At 39.1% G+C, this 21,493-nt stretch overlaps 1 long non-coding RNA gene across 4 annotated transcripts in view; it reads right to left on the bottom strand.

Moving 5' to 3' along the window:
- Positions 1-2,955: 2,955 nt before the first annotated feature.
- Positions 2,956-21,493, bottom strand: part of LOC149217043 (uncharacterized) — a 240,201-nt gene continuing 221,663 nt past the window's right edge. For 2 of the 4 annotated variants that reach the window (XR_016251205.1, XR_016251209.1), the window contains 3 exons: positions 4,648-4,741; positions 3,905-4,018; positions 2,956-3,808 (listed from right to left, as the gene is read on the bottom strand). This is a non-coding gene — a long non-coding RNA (uncharacterized LOC149217043). The remainder of the gene's footprint in view (positions 3,809-3,904; positions 4,019-4,647; positions 4,742-21,493) is intronic. The other 2 variants (XR_016251206.1, XR_016251207.1) reach the window with 1 other exon arrangement.

The raw sequence follows: 21,493 nt of genomic DNA, 5'->3' as shown, positions 1-21,493 counted from the left end.
TTTTGTACTGATCACCTTGCAAAACACTTGGATGATCAATCGACAATTTCTAAACCTCACGTAGTAGGTCATAGTTCTGTTGTGTGCCCCTAGGCCTATTTTGCACTTAACATTACTGAACTCAATAAAGATCATGGTTGCTCGAACATCCTCTGCTAGTGATGGATACTCCCTGAAATATTCTGAAAAAGCTTCGTTTTGTTTTGCAAGTCCTTGGTTTACTACTCCCTAACCATCTAGAAACTAGGATAGTAGAGGTCTATGGTTCTTTCTACAGATTTGCCACTATGTTAGTTGGTGCAGAGATGTCAAAGGGGGCAGGATTATGGTCGTTGCTTCCTTCTGCAAAACTCTTAATACCTTTATTAGATCTATTAGTAGCATTGTTGCCTGCATTGTTCAAATTTGCCGCAACATGGGAAAAAAATTGGGCCATCTATTGCTACCTTCATGTCAACAATTGAGCTATCTGTTGTTGTCATTGTGCCATCTATCGGGCTATCTATTGTTGCCCTCTTGCTAACTCCCTTAAGATGTCAAAAGGGTTAGTTTCTAGTGGTTTCTCTTCCATGTTTGCCATGACTCAGTTGTGTGTATCCTTCTTTGTCCTAACTGTAATGTTTTTCTTATCTTCCAGAAGCATCCTGAGTTCATATGCTCATAAGCTGGAGGGATGCACAGCTCTAATACCACTATGGTATCCCTCTCAAACAAATTATCATTGGGATGAAATTATGGGTTAGGGTTACAGTAATATAATGCTTCTTCAGTCTATAAAATAATGATGATCTTTTATTGATTGCATAAGAAGTATAAACAAGAATTCAAACAACAGTTAATTCCACCAGCAAACACTACGAAGTAGGTCCAATTCATCAACAAATAACAAACTTGCAAATTCCACAGTTTCCCAACAAGGATATCAACATCAATGTAGTGTCTAGTCTTACAAAGATGTAGCTACCCCCCTATTGCCACAAAGTTGCACCAGAAGACCTTGCTTGCTATCCTACGATGTCAATCTACCCCTGCTATCTCAATCGACACCGTAAATTCACCTGTAGATTCTTGTTTTCAGCCAGCCGCAATCTTAAACCCTTAAATTTAGCCTCCTTAGCCATTGGGCATCTCAGATTTGCCCTATGCCCACTCATTGTAGGTTAAACCAGACTCAAGCAACCAGCAGCTCTTTGCTACTTAACCTGCAACCTTCCTTCCAACCCTCGCAGACTCAAAACATTTGCATCCACACTTTGCTGGCCTCGGGAAGTTGGTCTTACACTAATCGCTGCACACAAAAAGTTGGCTCCAACTTTGTTGTAGGTTAATGCCCAGCCACAGGAAACCTACTACCTTTGCTAACCACAGACAATAACTCGCTACTCATCGTTTTACCATCACTACCACAGAAACTAGGTCTTATCCCTCACTGCTACAAAATTAAGATATCCGTCCGTACTTGCCTCAGAAAGATAGTTTACTGCCACAGATAGATGATCATCCAGCCAGAATTCAATCTTGTAGCAAGATGACATAGAGGGATTGGCTAAGGTGGAATCTTTCACCACCGAAACCAAAAGAAAAAAGGGGTCTTAAACCCTCCATGAACCTCAGCTGAAAATCAGAAAGGTTACAAAACCATGATGATCACAATGAATATCCTCTCTCCTTTTCATATATCCCTTTGTGTTTTTACCCTCCTAATTTTGATTTTGAGCGGCTAACAAGTTTCCCTACATTTGCCCCGAATTAACTATCATTATCCAATGTTACCCAAGTAACATCAAATAATAGTCCCCCTTTACAAATGACTATAGCCTATGGGGTTAAATAGGCTATTGTGCCCTCCCTTAGGCAATTAATTTGAAGACGACACTACAAATCCCGTACACATGGCAATACCAATTGAGCATGTGTGTGTGTGTGTGTTTGAAATGGCCTATCCAAACCACAGAAGAAGCTGACATTTACAAATTTTCTATTTTATGAGATAATGCTTTACTGTGCAACTTTGCTGTACATCCTTGTTGGCTTACCATCCTGGTATGTGCATGCATGCTTTGTCCTTGGTTTTCTGATCTCCATTATGTTAAAGCTCTGGAAGTGTATGAAATTGACATACATCCATTTGTATGTAATAAATCTGCTCTTACAACTCAGAAGACAACGGGTACGGTTTTGCTCCTGCAACTCAGAAAATGATGGGTATGGTTCTACTCTTGCAACTCAGAAGATGATGGGTATGGTTCTGCTCTTGTGTAGATCCCTTGGGAAAGCAACTGTGTTAACTGGATTTGGAGTAGCCTGTCAAAAAACAGGTGATAATTATTTGCCATGAGCTTATGGAGTTTTGAAGATGGTGACTCATACCCATTGCCATTGAAAATATCTGGAATATGCATGCCCTTTGCAAGTGTAGTATTTAATTTTGTCAGGTCTAGTGATGGGGGAATCAATGGTGGCTTAGTAGAAGGGTTTCTCTAGCTAACATTAGCTCCTCTCTCTTCATATTTTGCACAGACTCTTGAAGAACTACAAGGCGTAAATGAACAGAATTATCCAACCAGGAAACCATCTCACCAATATTGAAATGATGTTCGCATCTTGCTGCATGGATTATTAGATTCAATGGTCTTACCTTAGCTCTACCCCAGTAAAACGAGAACACTAAAACACATAAGATTATCAATTCAACATAATTTTCTTTTGTACAAAGTACCAATTGCAAGGTATTGTATGCTGGCCAAAATATATAAAAAAGCAGGATCAATTGCAAGGTATTGTATGCTTGCCAAAATATATAAAAGCAGGATCAATTGCAAGGTACCACATACATGTCAAAATATATACAAAGACAGACTCTGCTTACAATACAAAACAATCCTAAAAGCTGCTCGTAAGAAATGCAATGATAATAGGTGCACTTCAAGGTGACTAACCTAGATATTTCCAACATTCTGTATAAAAACATCATTTCATTTGGTAAACTGAAGCAATTTGGCAACAGCCTGTTCAGATGATTATTGTCAAGTGACATGACAATCCACACAATAACAGATGACTGCCACTTCAGTATCATATTCAAGACTAAAGTCTGTATCTATTCTACATAACCCTAGGTGGAAGACTTATGAGTCCACTAAAAATACTTTAAACGCACTATGACAATGCTCCAATATTTCAACCATAAAATATGACTAATTTCACAACACAAAACATGGAGACATTCTATATTCACCATGCGTGTTTGCTATACCTTTTCAGAGGGTTATATGAAGGAATATACAGAACTGTACTGTGCTTACACATTGACTAATCATTCAACTGTTCAATGTGCTCAAATGTTGATCCTCTTAACATTCATCCCTCACAAATTTTTCACAACAAAAAGATTATCATAAGCTCTTAAGAGTTGGCCTTTATGTGAAATCTTGAGAGCTTAGAAATATCCTATTGTTGCCAGAAATTGTCAGAATAAATATTACAGGGTCAGTCCCTGAGAGCATTGGGCAGCTGAATGAATCAGTTAACATGTTTGTAGAATTTTACTTTTGAATCTGGAAACATATCTCGATTCTCAACCCATCTCATCTGATTCCCGTACAGAACTTAACTCTGCTTACATGTTAACTATCATTCAACTGTTCAATATACTAAATGGAAATCCTGTGACATTCACTCCTCACACATTTCTGACAACAAAAGGGTTATCATAAGCTCTTAGTACTAGCTCTTACAACATCTTAAGAGATTACAATAACACTCTTGTTACAAGAAATTGTCAGAAGAAATCTTACAAGACCTTTACCTCAGAACATTGGACAGTTGAATGCATTAGTTAACATGTTTGGAGAATTCTTACTTCAAATCTGGATCCATCTCATAAATCTTACAAGACCTTTACCTCAGAACATTGGACAGTTGAATGCATTAGTTAACATGTTTGGAGATTTCTTACTTCAAATCTGGATCCATCTCATATGATTCCCGTATGTGGTCAAAATTGTCTTGAAGGTACCTACATCATTCAACACACAAAGCTATTCAGCACAATCGTTAACACAAAACATCACAACTGCACAATATAAATGGTGCATCCAAATTGGCATTCACGCGTCTAAGGTCTTTTTGGCATATCTGGTGTGGGTGTAAAAGGTTTCCATTAAATCTCATAAGCCTTTTTAACTATTATAAATAAACCACTAAAGTAAAACAAACAAATCAGTTATAAGAACTAAAAAGAAAGCTTGAAAAAAGATTAACATTTTCTAAAAGGCAAACACTAGAACACACTTCAAAATACTTTTCCTTAAATAATTCTTCCACCTGGGATCAAATTTGAAGGGCATGGGCGTATTTCAATATTAAGTCATACTATATTTTCAACCTATGTTGGCAAGTTAAAATTAATGTTCCACCAACACTCTGGGACAGGGAGACGCATGTTTGGGGAGATGCACAGGGGCGACGTGTGGGAGTACCCTCAAATTTTAGGGAAAAATAGGGGGGACAGCTGGATATGGGGGTATATAATTTTTTTAATATATATATTTTCAATAATGAAAGCATTAATACATTGATCCATACATGATTGAATTAAATAATGAAATACACTGATCCATATTCATCATTCATACTAATACATACATCATTCATCCATACACCACGAGATTCAATAATGAAATAGGTTGATCCATATTCAAAGTTGGAAATCTCCAGTCATGCCACCTAGCCACAACATCTGTAAAAGAGAAAGTGCCCAAATAAGGACCATATTGCAAGTACACGTGACACAGCCCAATCTGTCAATATGTATTGGAAGGCAGAGCATTGGATGAAGAGAGATGAAAACTCATACAGATTCAATTGGACCTACAACCCATTCCAGCCACAAAGCTGGAAAGAGCACAATAAAAATAAAAGCCCACATTCAATCTTATCACTGTTGTGGATTTTGTCCTTAGAATGACATGAGACATTCCAAATATGATGCCCAATCTGATATGTTGGCTCTTCTAGCATGGATGCAAAGAGAAAGCAATTACAGTACGTGATCTGTTTTCTATAATATAAGACTATTTTTTGCTCAGAAAACATTAAAATAAAGGTAGACAAAAAAGCCCACATGCATTACATATAGAATATCATTCCTTCGGGAAAGCCCTAAAAGCCAAGTGTGTGTGGAGACTAATATCAAAAGAGGACCTCTGGAATCAGATTCACATTCAAAGATATATTGAGCCCAATTCAGCAGAAGACAGGATTGGAAACCCAAACAAGTCAATCAGCAATGCATCCATATTATCGAAAGTACTGACAATAGCATTCCTTTTAATAGAAAATTAGCTGGCATGGAAGGTTCGCAATGAGGCTAAGGCAAAGATCAGTATAGACCCATGGATAAGCAGTGGAGCTGAGTACAACCTGCCAGAAGCAGTGATAAACTCTCTTCAATCAGGCCCAGCCAGCTGGACCAGGAAACTCCTCCATTTGGCAGCAGGATTGGAAGAGCGCTGAACAGAGAGGACTCAAAGGCCAAGACAATATTCAATCGAAAGGATTTACAAACAAATCAAAAGTGTGCCATGCCTATATAAAAGACTCTGATGATGAACATGTCTGGTCTAAAATCCAGACTTGGGGATTTACACTCCAAAGTTAGGATAAGAATCATATGCCCTGGACAGACCAGAATGCACACTCTCATGGTGGAAGCGCATCTGGATCAGAACCTTTCAAAAGTTCATTATTTACATGCAGTTGGCAATCTTAAATAGAGCACCCACATAGGAACTTCTTCAGAGAAGGAATGGATCAAGTCCAAGCAAATGTATAATGTGTAAAAGAGGTGAAAAGAACATAGGCCACTTACTGATATTCTGTTCTTACTAAAGGGAAGTCTGGACTGAAATGGATAGTTTGAGAAGGATAAAGGACTGTGGACAAGGAGGATATGCTGAAGAGTGCTTTAAAAAGTGGTAGCAAAACTCAGATCTCAAAGACCTCAAAGGCCTTCCTCTAATAGTATCATGGGGAATCTGGAAAGATAGAAATGTTGAAATCTTTGACGACAGGTATATAACTCTTTTTCAATGTGCCTTCCAAGGTCAGTCAATCTTCTCAAACTTCAAAGCTTTTTCATCAACCCCTACACAGAAAAAGTTGATTCGTGCTCCTATGGACAAATCTGGAACATGGGGATTACTTTGATGGAGCTAGTCAAGGTACCCCCCAAAAAAGGGAAGCCAGAGGTGTGCTCTATCTCAATAACTCTCACTGTATCAGATTTAAAATAGATTTAGGTGAGGATCAAATAACTAAACCAAGCTTATTGCCCTAACAATACTCTTAAAACTAGCAGCCCACAGTGGCATTTCAAAAATACAAGTGTTTGGTGACTCATTGTTGTTAGATAGTGTACCCCAGATCATCTTCTACTAGGTTGGAGCACGCATGGCAGATCTGGGCACCTTCTATGCAGCAGCATTACACAAATCCATGCAGCATTAAATTTCAAACAGCATAATGATCTGTTGGTGAGAATGCAGCAATAAATAGACAGTAAGGGCACATCACAAATTTTAGTATTCCAGCAATAAGGGCACATGCACGCATGTATGCACCAGCCATAAATAGAATAGGATAAGTTTATCATTAGACTTCAGGTCAAAGATAAAGTGCTAAAGTTAGATGAGGCAGTTCTGTTTTATTTTTCGCAGTCTTTCTGAATTCATTTTTTATCAGTTAGATAGGGCACAGATCCAGAGATCTAACCAATATATCTATTTTATAAACCCTAGGTGTCACTTATAAGAGAGAGTGAGAGTATGGATCTGTAATAGGGTTAGTTTCAGTTCTTACACAAAATCCTTTCTAGCAAATTTTCTAGCAGATTTTTATTCAGCAGTATTGGAATAGCAGTAACAGGGGCTTTTGACATTGATCTATGTGTTCCAATGTATGTATTCCAACTGTGTTTCAAGATTATAGTGAGATTCAGATTGCAGTTTTGATTAGCCTTTAAATTTAGACAGTGTTAGTTTCCATTAGAAGAAGAATCTGTTTACAATGTGTTAGACAAATTCATAATGGTATCAGAGAGGTTTGTTGAAACATTCTAAAAATCCTTGAATAGATAGTAGGACTGCTACCTATGAAAGGTAGCAGTCACAAGGCTCCAGGGGTCAGATGCTGTGATCCATGCTTGAGAAAAGCACAGTGAAGTTTCAGGTTGTCGGGTTCTTTGTTAGGCCGCTGATCTGTTTTAACTTTTGTTTAGGTGATATTCCAATGCAGCAGTATGGCTACAGTCAATCTCAAATACAAGGACAGATTGGAAGGTCCCTCTTAACTTCATCCCAGGGAAGTCTCAGGTAACCAGCCTAGATCCATCTTAACTCCAGATCTACCAAGAAATTGGAGGGATCAAATCTCTTTTCACTCTAAAAGAGGTTTTCACCTCAAGAGATTTAATCCCTCTCGACACTCAATAGATCTGGAGTTGAGATGGATCTAGGCTGGTAGAAATCATTCTTACATAAGAATACCATTGGCAAAAACATGGGTTGTCAAAACCTGGAGCCCAAAAACCACCAACGATAAATTGACTATTTTACCTCAATTTTACTTTAATTATTAATTTTATTTTATTTTTTTATTTTATTTCGTTTCTATTTTATGCAATTTGACCAAGTCAAAATGTTTACATAACAGGACACGACATTACAACATCTCTTCCATACCAGGCAGGAGAGCGCCTCTAGGCACAAAGATATTGTTGGAGTAGGATTTGTCTAACTTCTTTGAGAAACTAGTTGTAGAGCCTGCCAAGCAGCCAAACCTGTGTAATTGGTAAATCATAAAAAGAAGATGGCCAAGGTCAAGTGAGTCATACTTGAACCTATGAAGGATCATTAGATCCTTCACATCACCAAAAAGACCAAAATAAAGTACATGTTTGATGCTCTAGTCACTCTATCATACTGAGAACATCAAACAGAAGACATTGTTAAGAAATAAGCTTAATCCCTGCAATGAGCAAAAGGATATCGTAGTTGCCTACTTAATGAAGATTATTGATCGCCATGATCAACTTGCAGCAATTGAGAGGAGGTGAAGGGTGAAGAGCTAGTACCCATTGCATTAAATAGGTCCTGTTCTTTTTGTAAACTTTTTGGCTATGACATCTGCGCCAAAAATTTAAAAAACTTCCCATTTTTAGGAGGCTATGGAATGACTTCAACTAGAAGGAGACTATTGCAGGTATTGAGGAGGATCAGAATGTTGTCCTCATTAGCAAGAGGAAGAAGGGCAACAAGAAAAGAGAAACTAAGAAGGGTTAAAAAGGGAAGCCAGAGGAGCCAGGTTCTTGTAACCAGGGAAAGAAGGACTTGAGCCACATCAAGTGCTTCAAGTGTCAAAAGTTTGGGCACTTTGCTTCCAATGTCGTCAAAAGAAGGGGAAGGGCAAGCAACAGCGGCAGAAACAACTTGCAAGGAGTACAAAAGCATCAGCTCAAGTGGATGAGCTTTCATCCAATCTCGAGATACACTTCTCAATGGTCTCATGCCTGTCATCTGACATCATGTCTGATGTCAACTAGTATGTGGACAGTGGAGCCTGCAAACATACAACCTCTAACAAGAGTACCTTTAGTAGAACTTGGTGATGATGCCATGTATCCAGTTGCAAGAGTGGGATCCATCAAGTGATATCCTTAAGCTTACTAAGTTATTGATGTTTTGTATGTACCTAGCTTAACTAAAAATCGCTTTCCAATTTCAGTGATGATAGATCCTACATATATGGCTAACTTTGAAGATCAACAAGTCCTCATCCTAAATTGCAAAGGAATCCTATAAGAACTTTAGGGTATGATAGTGACAACTTTTGTGAGCTTCGACAAAAGAGACTAGGTCACTTGCACTAGTGAATGTTGCCAATCTTGAAGAACATGGTGTGGGGATTGCCAATCTTCAAGGCTGAGAAGAAAGGAGTGTGCAAGGGTTGTGCACTTGGCAAGCATGTGAAGGATGTTTAGTGAACATAGGTCAAGAGGGGTTTCTGACCTAATCAACTCAAATGTATGTGGGCCCATCTCTTCAACTTCCTTATCAAGTAACATTTACTATGAATATTTTATTGATGATTCTTCTAGGAAGTCCTAGACTTACTTCATAAAAACCAAGGATGAGGACTTTGAGAAGTTTCGAGAGTTTAAGGGTATTATAGAAAATCAAATAGGTATAAAGATTAAGGTGTTACGGTCCGACTACCAAGAGTATACCCCAAAGGAGTTTAATACCTTTTGCATGAAAGCAAGAATCAAGAAAATGTTGATAGTTGCCTACAACCCTCAGTAGATTGGGGTTGCAAAGAGGAGGAAAAGATCTATCGTAAAACAGTCAAATCCATGATTCATGATCTAGTTCTGCTCATGTGTCTCTGTGTATAAACATGTCTTATCATTGTCTATATTTTGAATAGGTATCCTCACAGAATTTTGAAGGATAAGACATCAATGGAGGAATTCAGAAGCCTCAAGTAACACATCTTTGAGTTTTTCAGTTGTCCTATCTACATTCATATTCCAGATGAGAAAAGGACCAAGTTGGAACCTTCTAGTTTGAAGGACATCTTTGTAGGTTAGAGTGAAACCTCAAAAGCTTATAGAATATACATTCCATCTCAACATAAAGTAGATGTGAGCAGAGATACCAAGTTTGAAGAAAATGCATGGTCCTCTAAGTCTCAAGAACCTCCAATAGTGACCATGGAGGCAGAAGAGCTTGGTATGCCAAAAACAGATCTGCAGAAATCAAAAAGATCATGAAAAACAGAATTAGATCAGCAAGATTTTGGAGGTGCAAGGGGTGCCTCTTTACCTTCAAGTTCAGCTAGAAATCCTAGATGGCTAATCTAGACATTACAAGAGGCAACAGAGTAAGTTGGTGCTCCAACTACTTCCCTTCAAGTAAGCCACCCTCCTAAAAAGTTACCCAGTTATGTTGCACTAATATCTTCCATTATTGAAACAAAACCTTCTAGTAACAAAGAGGCAGTAAGGAAGCAAGTACTGCAAAATGCCATGATGGAGGAATACATCTCCTCCTAAAGAATGATGGGTAGGAGATAGTGCCTAGACTAGTGGGGAAGTCAGTGTTTGACTCTAGGTTGTTTTACAAGGTTAAGCATGCAACAGATAGCAGCATAGAAAACTGCAAAGCTCAGTTTGTGGCTAGACGGTTCTCCCATTAAAAAGGAGTTGACAATGATCAGACTTTTGCTCTTGTTACTAAATATACCTCTATCAGATTTACTATGTCTTTCACAACAATCTTCCATTGGATTTTATATCAAATTTATGAAAAGACAACATTTCCTAATAGGTTGATTGAGGAGGTATATGAATAAACCAACCAAGAAGCTTTTAGGTGAATAGACTTGAGACCCATGTTTGCAAGTTGAAGAAGGCCCTTTATGGGTTGAAACAGGCACCATTTGCATGGCACTCCAAGATCAATGAGTAACTTTCAGATTTGGGTTTCACTAAGACAGATGCAGATTCTAATTTTTACTATTTGGTTGATCATTCTAATCTGCTTGTTTTAGTCCTATATGTAGACAATCTTACACTCACAGGAAGTTCAAAGAGATTCACAAAATGGTGCAAGGAAAAATTGGCAAGAGAATTTGCCATGACTTTATCCACTACTTGCTGGCTCTAGGGGTGTAGCAAAGTGCAGGTGAAGTGTTCCTTGGACAGAATAAGTATGTAATTGAAATTCTTAGAAGATTTCAAATGATGGACTGCAAACCCATGTCTACTCCCCTAGTATGCAATTGAAATTTTGAAGAGATTTCAAATGATGTACTGCAAACCCACGGCTGCTCCCATGTGGTAGTAAATACGTTGTACTTTGTTGATTCTAATTCAGATTTGATGAACATCTGTATACAGGGAATTGATAGGTTTCCTCTGTACTTAGTTAACACAAGGCCTAACATTTGTTTTGCAGTCAACACTTTCAGTACAAGGTGCAGCCTAGGCAAGTTCATCAGGTTGCCACAAAACACAAGCTCTAATACTTGGAAGGGGGCAGTGCATTTTGCACTGAGATATGTTAGTGATGGAGAGGTGGCATCGCAAGGTTTTCAAAATTCTGATTGGGCAGATGGTGCTGGTGACACAAATAGCACTTCAAGGTGCTCTTTCAGTTTAAGTTCAGCTAAAGTTTCCTGGTTCAGTAGTTAACAAAGTACAAACTTATGCAGCACTTAGTTCAACAGAAGCAGAATATATGGCTGCCAGTTCTTCTAGTTCTGAAACTGTTAAAATTGGCAACTAGGGCCAAACTCCACATGAGTCATCTTATTTATGACAGCTGATATTTTTCTTGGATTCCTCTCTCCGAGAGGTGTAGGATTGATCTAAAAGTCATCTGATTCTAACATGTACCAATGAAGATATGAATTTATTTATATTATGGACAAATTGTCAAGGCCGTCCAGCAAATTCATGTAGGCTCAAAAGCCCAACGTTAACCTATAAATACATGATGCCTCATCTTCATTTGGACACACTTCATCTTCACACATCTCTCTCTCCTCACATGATTGGGTCCGGATTTCTGGGTTTCTCTCTCTCCACATGTGCAAAGGAAAGGCTGTTTTCTTGCTGTCCCTGCGTTGACCAGATTTGACCGAAAACTTTAGGAGACTGTTTTGACTGTGTTGACCATCTTTGACTGCGGTTTTGTGTGAAGAATTTCTGTTTGGGCAGGCCACAGTTCTGGGCACGAAATCCGAGGCTGTTTGACCTCTGTTTGACCAGCGTTGACTGTGGTTCGGGCTTATCGCAGGTTGACTGTTTGACCAGACTTTGACTAGGCTGAATTTGATTGTATTGAGGGCTGTTTCATCTTGCTATTTGGAGGCCGAAGTTAACTGAAGTTGACCAAATCTTTAAAGGTCAAATCTTCCCGATTGACCAGCGTTGACTTTTCTAGTTAGGTCTCTTTTGCTGCTGTTCTAAATTATCAAAATTTGTAAATTGTACTATCTCTCTCTGCTGAACTATTGAAGACTAAAAGAAGAATTAATCAAGGGTTTCCCCACATTGGGGTTTGTCCTTGGCTGGTGCCACATCTTGTGTCCTCTTGTCTTGGCTTGTCTTCTACTGTTTATCTTTATGTTCTATCTGCATTCTACTATTATGTTGATGTGATTACTAAATTGGATATTGATATTGGGCTAATAAAGAAATTGAAGTAAAATTACTCTCAATCATAGAACATACCATGGTATCGGAACTAAGGTGAAGACAAAGCCCAAGCAAGAGTGAAAGAGCAATCACCAAAGGCAATTGGACAAAGACAAAAGACTCAATGGGTTCCTCATTCTACTTCCCGGTTGAAGACAAGCTCCATGATAAATCTGACTATCATGGATGGAAGATGTCTCTTGATTTGACCTTGGAAGAGAAGAAAGTGATCGATGGATTATGTGCAGAGTAAAATCCCTAAGCCTCCTTCAAATGCATCAGTTGTTGCGAAGACCAAGTACAATAAGGCTGAAGTCAAAGAGAAGAAGATTACCAGGGATTCCATTGACAAGCATCTAATGGCCTATATCTCTGAATTGAAGACTTCCAAGGAGATATACGACAAGTTGGTCGACATGTTCAAGGTTAGCAATGCTAATCAAATTCTATTTCTCAACAATAAGTTGAAGGATATTAAGAAGGGCAAGGACGAGGACATTCAATCCTATTTCTTGAGGATTACTAAGATCAAGAATGATCTACTCTCGATTGGAGAAGTCATTCCTAACAAGGAACTTACTCTCACCACCCTTGGAGGACTCCCACCTAAGTGGTTTTTATTTATAACCACTATACTCAACAAATATCGAATTCCAGGGTTTGAAGAATTGATGTAGAGATTCATTCAAGAAGAAACAAGAATGGTGGAGCAAGAAATGTCTTCTAATAGAAGCAAACCCACTGTATTCTCTGCTCATACCAAGAGGAAGAACAATGCAGGTCCAAAGAAGCAAAGTCAAGGAAGATCGGGATTCAAAAATGGAAGGAAGGGAAGATGATTTGTTTACAAAAAGTTTTGCCACTATGCAAGGGAGTGTCCTAATAGAAGGGATACATCTCGAGATGATGACCATCATAACAACTCCATGGGCAACTTCAACAACAACGATCAAAGGAATGGCAAGTCAAATGGCAAAGGAAAAAAGAATGCACGACATCAAGGAAATGGTCGACCCTCCAAAAAATCAAGGAACTCCAGGTATGGAGAATCCAATGTTGTTAACAATAAACAAAAAGAGTACTATCTTATACCGCCGTCTACATTACCTCTCCTCCGGACACTCTGGGAAATTGGTCGATTGATAGTGATGACTCAAGGCACTTCACCGGATACAAGGAAGCCCTCTCTAATCTGATAGAAAAGGAGACAAACTTGGAGATCATCCTTGGAGACAGTGCCACCTATCCCGTGAAGGGAGTTGGGAATGTTACCCTTCAATTGAATCAAAGTAACATTATTCATTTGCAAGAAGTACTATATGTACCTGATCTCAAGAAGAACCTGGTGTCCATTTCAGGAATGGAGAATAAAGAATTCAAGGTGGCTTTTATCGATGGAAAGGTACGTGTTTGGAAAAGAAATTTTAAAGATGCTTTTATTCTTAGGTTCAGGGTTGACACTTTGTATCAAGTTGGAGGAAGTCCTTTGGGAGCCATGTCTTGCGAAACATCTCTACAATCTGAACTATGGCATCGGAGGTTCACCCATCTTCATTATAAGGCCCTACCCGATGTAAGATAGATGGTGACAGGTATGTCGAAGTTCAAAGTAGAGCATGAAGGTAGAAAAGGAGACGAACTTGGAGCTCATCCTTGAAGACGATGCCACCTATCCCGTGAAGGGAGTAGGAAATGTTACCCTTCAATTGAATCAAGGTAACACTATTCATTTGCAAGAAGTACTATATGTACCCGATCTCAAGAAGAACCTAGTGTCCATTTCAGCAATGGACGATAAAGAATTCAAGGTGGATTTTATCGATGGAAAGGTACGTGTTTGGAAAATATATATTAAAGATGCATTTACTCTTAGGTTCAGGGTTAACACTTTGTATCAAGTTGGAGGAAGTCCATTGGGAGCCATGTCTTGCGACACATCTCTACAATTTGAACTATGGCACTAGAGGTTCGCCCATCTTCATTACAAGGCCCTACCCAATGTAAGACAGATGATGACAAGTATGCCCGAGTTTAAAGTAGAGCATGAATGTGTATGTCCGGGATGTGCCGAAGGAAAACTTACAAGGGGACCATTCCCCTCAAGTAACAGTAAGACCACAGACATATTGCAATTGATCCACTCTGACATATCTGGTATGATGCCCGTAAACTCCTTGGGAGGATACTTATATTATTTCACCTTTGTGGATGATTATTCACCTGATTCTGACATTTCAAAGCCTTGATCGAAAACCAATTCGAGAAGAAAATCAAGATATTGAGGACTGATAATGGGGCAGAGTACGAATCCAATGAATTCCAAGATTATTGCAGAGAAGTTGGCATTAAGAGGGAGACTAAAACACCATACACTCCCGAGCAGAATGGTGTGGCATAAAAGGAAAAATCGCTCTATTGTAGAAGTTGTCCATGCCATGCTTCATGATCAAGCCCTTCCAAAGTTTCTATGGGCTGAAGCTGCAAATATCGCCATGTATGTTCAAAACTAACGCCCTCATCAAGCATTGGACTCCAAGACTCCCGAAGAAATGTTCACTGATAAGAACACGATGTCTCTCATTTTAGAATTTTTGGAAGCCCCGTATATTTTCATGTATCGAAAGAGTAAAAAAAAAAAAAAAAAGCAAATTGGGTGCATATGGGAAGAAAGGAATCTTTGTTGGCTATAGTGAAAATTCTAAGGGATATAGGATTTATGTGGCTAGTCAAAAGGAAGTTGAGCTAAGTCATGATGTCACCTTCGACGAAGATATGGCCCTCAGGAAGATCAATAGCCTTCCCAAAGGAAGGACAAAGAAGCTGATGCAGGAAATCAGTATGAAAAAGATGATGAAACGATGCATGATGTTAATGAACCTATGGATCCTATTGATCCACTCCCTCATGAGCCTTCCTCCTCCAAGAGGAGACCCTCATGGCTTAGGGAGACTCTCGAAAACGCTGAGAGGCACATTGCACCAAGGGTGACTTTCCATCTAAGTTGCACGAAACGGGGAAACAGGTACGAGTTTCTGAAACGGGAAGCGATACGAAACGCGACCTCCCCAAATTTTGGAAACGGGGAAACGCGAATATATATATATATATATGTGTGTGTGTGTGTGTGTGTGTGTGCAATCATAAAGCATAAATGATACATTATAATTTATTACACTTAAACATTAAGATTTAATTTACATCACATTTACTCATGAATGATCACATAATGAAAATAAAAATATCGGAATATGCAAAAGCAACGTTTATTATATATCCAAATCTCAAAATCAACCTTTATTTATATTAATATACGAGGTTGCAAGTACAATAAAGACTATAAGGCTGCAAGAGAGAGATCCAAATCAGGACTTTCTGCATCCACATCCCATTCTTTAGAAGGACCACTGTTGTATTGGGAGTCTCCTCCTACATAGTCGAACGACCTTAGTGCTCTTGATTAAATACACGTTTCATACCCTGGTACCCTACATGATCTTGATTATTGGGAGTTTCCCCTGCATAGAGAGCTTGATTCTCTTGATTAAATACAAGTTCCATACCTTAGTACATGATAAAATCCAATGGAAACATTGCAATCCCCCCAATCCTGAAATCCTGAAAAACAAATAAGTCTGCTGGATTTTGAGTGAGATCTAAAATTCTACTTTCTCCATATGAAATCCAATGAGAGCGAAACCACTCTCAAACATCCTGAGTCATTTCATGGTAATGTTAAAAATTTAAGTAAAAGGATGAAAATGAAAAAAAAAGGAGAACATAACTTTTACTTTAAGAATTTAACATTACCATGAACTGCATATGCCTCAAACTTCCTAATGAACTGCATATCAACACTAGAGCAAAAATTCACTTTTATAACTTTAGACACACATCTAGAAGTCACTAACATACCCTAAAAGTAAATTAAAAAAACAAATTAAAAAAACACAAGTTAATGAGGAAACGTGGGTCGTACGGCCCTGAAACGCGTTTCCGGCCGTACTGGCCACGTTTCCGTTTCGGGAAACGTGACAGTACGACCGAAAATGCGTTTCACAGCCGTACCAAATGCGTTTCCGCGTTTCGTACCCGTTTCCGTACAGAAATGGACCTCTATGCCACGTTTCCTGCAACATAGCTTTCCATGAAAGCAAGAAGCCAAACAAGTACCAAGGATATTTGACCGCCATGAGCACTATCATTCAAAATGAGTCTTCATCATTCGAAGACGTCATTAAGCAACAAGCATGGAAGGATGCTATGAATAAAGAATACGAGTCAATTATGAAAAATGATCTCTAGGATGTGGTCCCTAGACCCTAAGACAAATCGGTTGTCACTTCTAAGTGGCTCTACAAAATCAAGCATGGAGCTGATGGAAGTGCAGAAAAATTCAAAGCTCGCTTTGTTGCTCAAGGCTTCTCTCAAAAGGAAGGTGTAGATTATGATGAAATATTTGCACCTATTGCCCGATACTCCATCATTCGCTTGATTATAGCCCTTGCTGCCTCGCAAGGATGGAACCTACATCAAATGGATGTCAAGACTGCCTTCTTGCATGGTTCAATCAAATAGGAAGTCTATGTGGAACAACCTGAGGGGTTTGAAATACATGATCGGGAATCTCATGTATGCAGGTTGAAGAAAGCTCTCTATGGATTGGAGCAAGCACAACGGGCTTGGTATGAGAGGATCGATAACTATCTGATGAAGCTAGGATTCACTAGAAGTGAAGTCGATCTGAACCTTTACTTTAAGGTTGAAGATGATAATCCTCTCATTCTGGTACTTTATGTGGATGACCTCTTTCTAATAGGTGCAAACCCTCTCATTCACAAATGTAAGAGGGAGTTCGCTTCTGAATTTGAGATGAAGGACCTAGGACCGATGCACTATTTCCTAGGGTTGGAGGTAGTGCTGCTGGACCTGAATTGGGAAATGCTTCTGAGTATCGTCAACTCATAGGAGCACTGATGTTCTTAGTGAACTCCCATCCGGACATACTTTTTGTAGTTAACACGTTGAGCCAATACATGGTTGAGACTCATTATATACATTGGATTGCTACCAAGAATCTTCTGAGATATCTTCGAGGCACAATCACTCATGGACTGAAATACACTGCCGGAAATGTGAGGCTGCATGGTTATTCCGATGTTGATTGGGCTAGCAGTGTGGTGGATCGCAAGAGCACTTTTGGATGTTGGTTTTCCTTGGGTGCTACTGCGATATCCTAGATGAGCAGGGAGCAGAAATCAGTTGCCTTGAGCACCGCCGAGGGCAAATACATATCTGCTAGTATGGCCTCCTGTGAAGTTATCTGGTTGAGGAAGCTCTTCAGTGAATTGTATGGACGTGTTGGATACCACCGTAATCCTCTGCGACAACTAGAGTGGGATCCGATTATCAGAGAATCATGTGTTTCATGATTACTCCAAACATATAGTATCAGGTACCACTTTATTCGAGATATGGTACAACGAGGAGCAATAAGGCTCCATCACATTGGGACTGATGAGCAAGTCGTCGATATTCTGACAAAGCCCCTACAAAATGTCAAATTCTAGGCCTCCCGAGAACGACTTGGAGTCGTGGAGAGACCCTCTTATGAGGGCCCTGTATGAGATGGACATTGAGCTCTAAGAGCTCCGAGGGGCTTGGGGAACTTCTTGGAGCAGTGAGCAATCATAGGTTGAGTGGTTCAGCCTTCCCCTAGTGGTTTGCTATGTACAGGGTGAGTGGTTCATCCTTCCCCTGTGATACTTGTTAAAATTAGCAACTAGGGCCAAACTCCACATGGGTCATCTTATTTATGACAGCCGATATTTTTCTTGGATTCCTCTCTCCGAGAGGTGTAGGATTGATCTAAATATCATCCGATTCTAACATGTACAAATGAAGATATGAATTTATTTATATTATGGACAAATTGTCAAGGTCGGCCAGCAAGCAAAACATGCATTCAAACCACCAACTCATCCTCAACATTGCATATAAAAGGAGAAGACCTCAAGTCATTTTATCATCATCTCATCTTCACACATCTCTCTCTCCTTATCTGATTGGGGTGCATATTTGGGCAGCTGTCTCTCACATGTGCGAAGGAAGGACGGATTTTGTTGACTGTGTTGACCAGCATTGACCGAGCTACAGGATTGTTGTTTGAATGCATTGATCTCTAGCGTTGACCTGTTTTGATTGCGATTTGGGTGAGGTATCTCTATCCTAGCAGGCCGCAGATCTGGGCACTAAAATCGAGGCAATCTAACCTCTCATTGGCCACAAATCTGGGCACTGAAATCGAGGCAATTTAACCTCTCATTGACCAATTTGTCACTGGAATTTTTTGGACTGTTTTGGGCTGATTGGGCTTGATGTTGGAGGCCGAAGTTGACTGGGTTTGACCGAGCTGATTGGCGGAAGAATTCTACCATATTTGACCAGCATTGACTATTCTGGTTAGGGCTTTTTGCTGCTGTCATAAATTATCAGATTTGTACATTGTACATCTCTCTCTCTGCTGAACTATTGATGAATATAAGAAGAATTGATCAAAGGTTTCCCCACGCCCACATCTTGTGTCCTCTTGTCTTGGCTTGTCTTCTACTGTTTATGTTGATGTTCTATCTGCATTTTACTATCATGTTGATGTGATTGCTAAATTGGATATTGATATTGGGCTAATAAAGAAATTGAAGTAAAATTGCTCTTAAGCATAGAACATACCATTGTTACCTAAAATTAGCAATACCCCTTGGCGACATATGAGCAAAACGAGTGGTTCATCCTTCTCCTGCCGAGACATCCTACCCATGCAGTCTAGGACTCATGGGAAGTACCTCTCATCTGGCCAATGAGTAGGGAAATGAGGATAGGGACCATAGTACTACTAATGGACACGTCGTTTACTACTGTACTCCCTATGCTAGGATGTCCGATATTGATCCGAGATCAATTGGAATTGACTTCGGGCTAGTAAGAGTGGTATGAAACACTCTCTTTTGATTGGGACTGACTTCGGATCAGCAGAGAATGGTATGATACATTCTCGCTCACTTCTTTTTCTTCATAGTTTAGCAGAGCAGTGCATTGATGGAAGAGATAGTACAGATTGGCAAATGGATTAGCAGGTGGAGTTCTCCCTAGTTGAGAGGGAGTGTTAAAATTGGCAACTAAGGCCAAACTCCACATGGGTCATCTTATTTATGACAACTAATATTTTTCTTGGATTCTTCTCTCCGAGAGGTGTAGGATTGATCTAAATATCATCCGATTCTGACATGTACAAATGAAGATATGAATTTATTTATATTATGGACAAATTGTCAAGGCCGGCCAGCAAACTCATGTAGGCTCAAAAGCCCAATAGTCATATCTATTCATCCTCAACGTTAACCTATAAATACATGATGCCTCATCCTCATTTGGACACAATTCATCTTCACACATATCTCTCCTCACATGATTGGGTACGAATTTTTGGGCTTCTCTCTCTCTCCACACGTGCAAAGGAAAGGTTGTTTTCTTGTTGTCCGTGTGTTGAACAAACTTGACCAAAAACTTCAGGAGGTTGTTTTGACTACGTTGACCATATTTGACTATAGTTTTGTGTGAGGAATTTCTATTTGGGCAAGCCGTAGTTATGGGCACGAAATCTGAGGTTGTTTGACCAGCGTTGACTGTGGTTAGGGCTGACCGCAAGTTGACTATTTGACCAAACTTTGACTAGACTGAATTTGACTGTTTTGAGGGTTGTTTCATCTTGCTATTTGGAGGCCAAAGTTGACTGAAGTTGGCCGAATCTTTGAGGGTCAAATCTGCCTCGTTGATCGGCGTTAACTTTTCTGGTTAGGGCTCTTTTCTTGTTGTTCTAAATTATCAAAATTTGTAAATTGTACTCTCTCTCTGCTGAACTATTGAAAACTAAAAGAAGAATTGATCAAGGGTTTCCCCACATTGGGGTTTGTCTCTGGCTGGTGTCACATCTTGTGTCCTCTTGTCTTGGCTTGTCTTCTACTGTTTATGTTTATGTTCGATCTGTATTTTATTATCATGTTGATGTGATTGCTAAATTGGATATTGATATTGGGCTAATAAAGAAATTGAAGTAAAATTGCTCTAAAGCATAGAACATACCATTGTTGCATGAAATTAACAGAAACCAACCGGTTTTGGAAAGTTAATAACATCGCTGACAAACCAAACTTTGGATACTTCTGTAACAATCAAAGTTGTATCAAACTCTCTAAAAATTCAGTTTTTCATGATCAATCCAGACACACTGAGATCAGATGGTATTTTATCAGAGAAAAGAGTTCAGAAGGGAGCTGTGGTTCTGCAGCATATTCCAACAGATCAGCAGGTACCTGGTATTTTGACTAAACCTTTGACCAAAGGGAAGTTAAAGATGACTTGGATCGGTGGAGAACACTTTCCTTGATAGGAGGGACTGTTAAATAGTCTTCCTCTGATCATCTTCTACTGGGTTGAAGCACAAATGGCACCTTCTGTTACAACAGCATTACACAAAGCCATACAGCAGTAAATGTCATACAACATGATGATCAATATATGAGGATGCAGCATAAAAAGGCGTTGTGGGCACATTACTAATTTTAGTATTCCAGCAGTGAGTGTGCATGCATGAATCAGCTATAGATAGAAAAGCATGAGTTTATCCTTACTCTTCACTTTAGAGATAAGGCACTAAAGTTATATGAGGCAGTTCTCTTATATTTTTAACAGTATTTGTAAATTCGTTTTTGTATCCGGTAAATAGAGTGCAGATCCTGCTTGCAGCACAGTCTCTTGCATGGAGATCCCAAGATCTAAGCAATAGATATATTTTTGTAAACCTAGACACCCACTAAGATCTATAAGAGAAAAGGTTAGGGTACAGATCTGTATCGATATTAGAGTGTTTTAGTTTTATTTATGCTACAGAGAATACAGAAAATTCTGCATATCAATTTTTCTAGCAACTTTTTATTCAATGATAATGGAATAGCATTAAGAGGGGTTCTCAACAGTCATCTACATGTTCTGTGTATGTTTTCTAACTGTGTCCGCTTATAGGCTCAAACGAGATTCAGATAACAGTTTCGATTAGCTTTTAAATTCAGATTGTGCTAGTTTCCTGTAGGAAAAAAATATGTTTACCAAGCGTTACTAAATTTCATCAGTTGTTAGTAATTAATTGGATAAATGACAGTAGCAGAAGATGAAATCAAA

This window comes from Pinus tabuliformis, chromosome 1_1, assembly GCF_031772625.1.
Source record: "Pinus tabuliformis cultivar Carrire ecotype Pingquan chromosome 1_1, CPIR1, whole genome shotgun sequence".
Classification (NCBI taxonomy): domain Eukaryota; kingdom Viridiplantae; phylum Streptophyta; class Pinopsida; order Pinales; family Pinaceae; genus Pinus; species Pinus tabuliformis.
The sequence above is the reverse complement of the archived record's forward strand: the minus strand, read 5'-3'. Positions and strand labels throughout refer to the sequence as shown.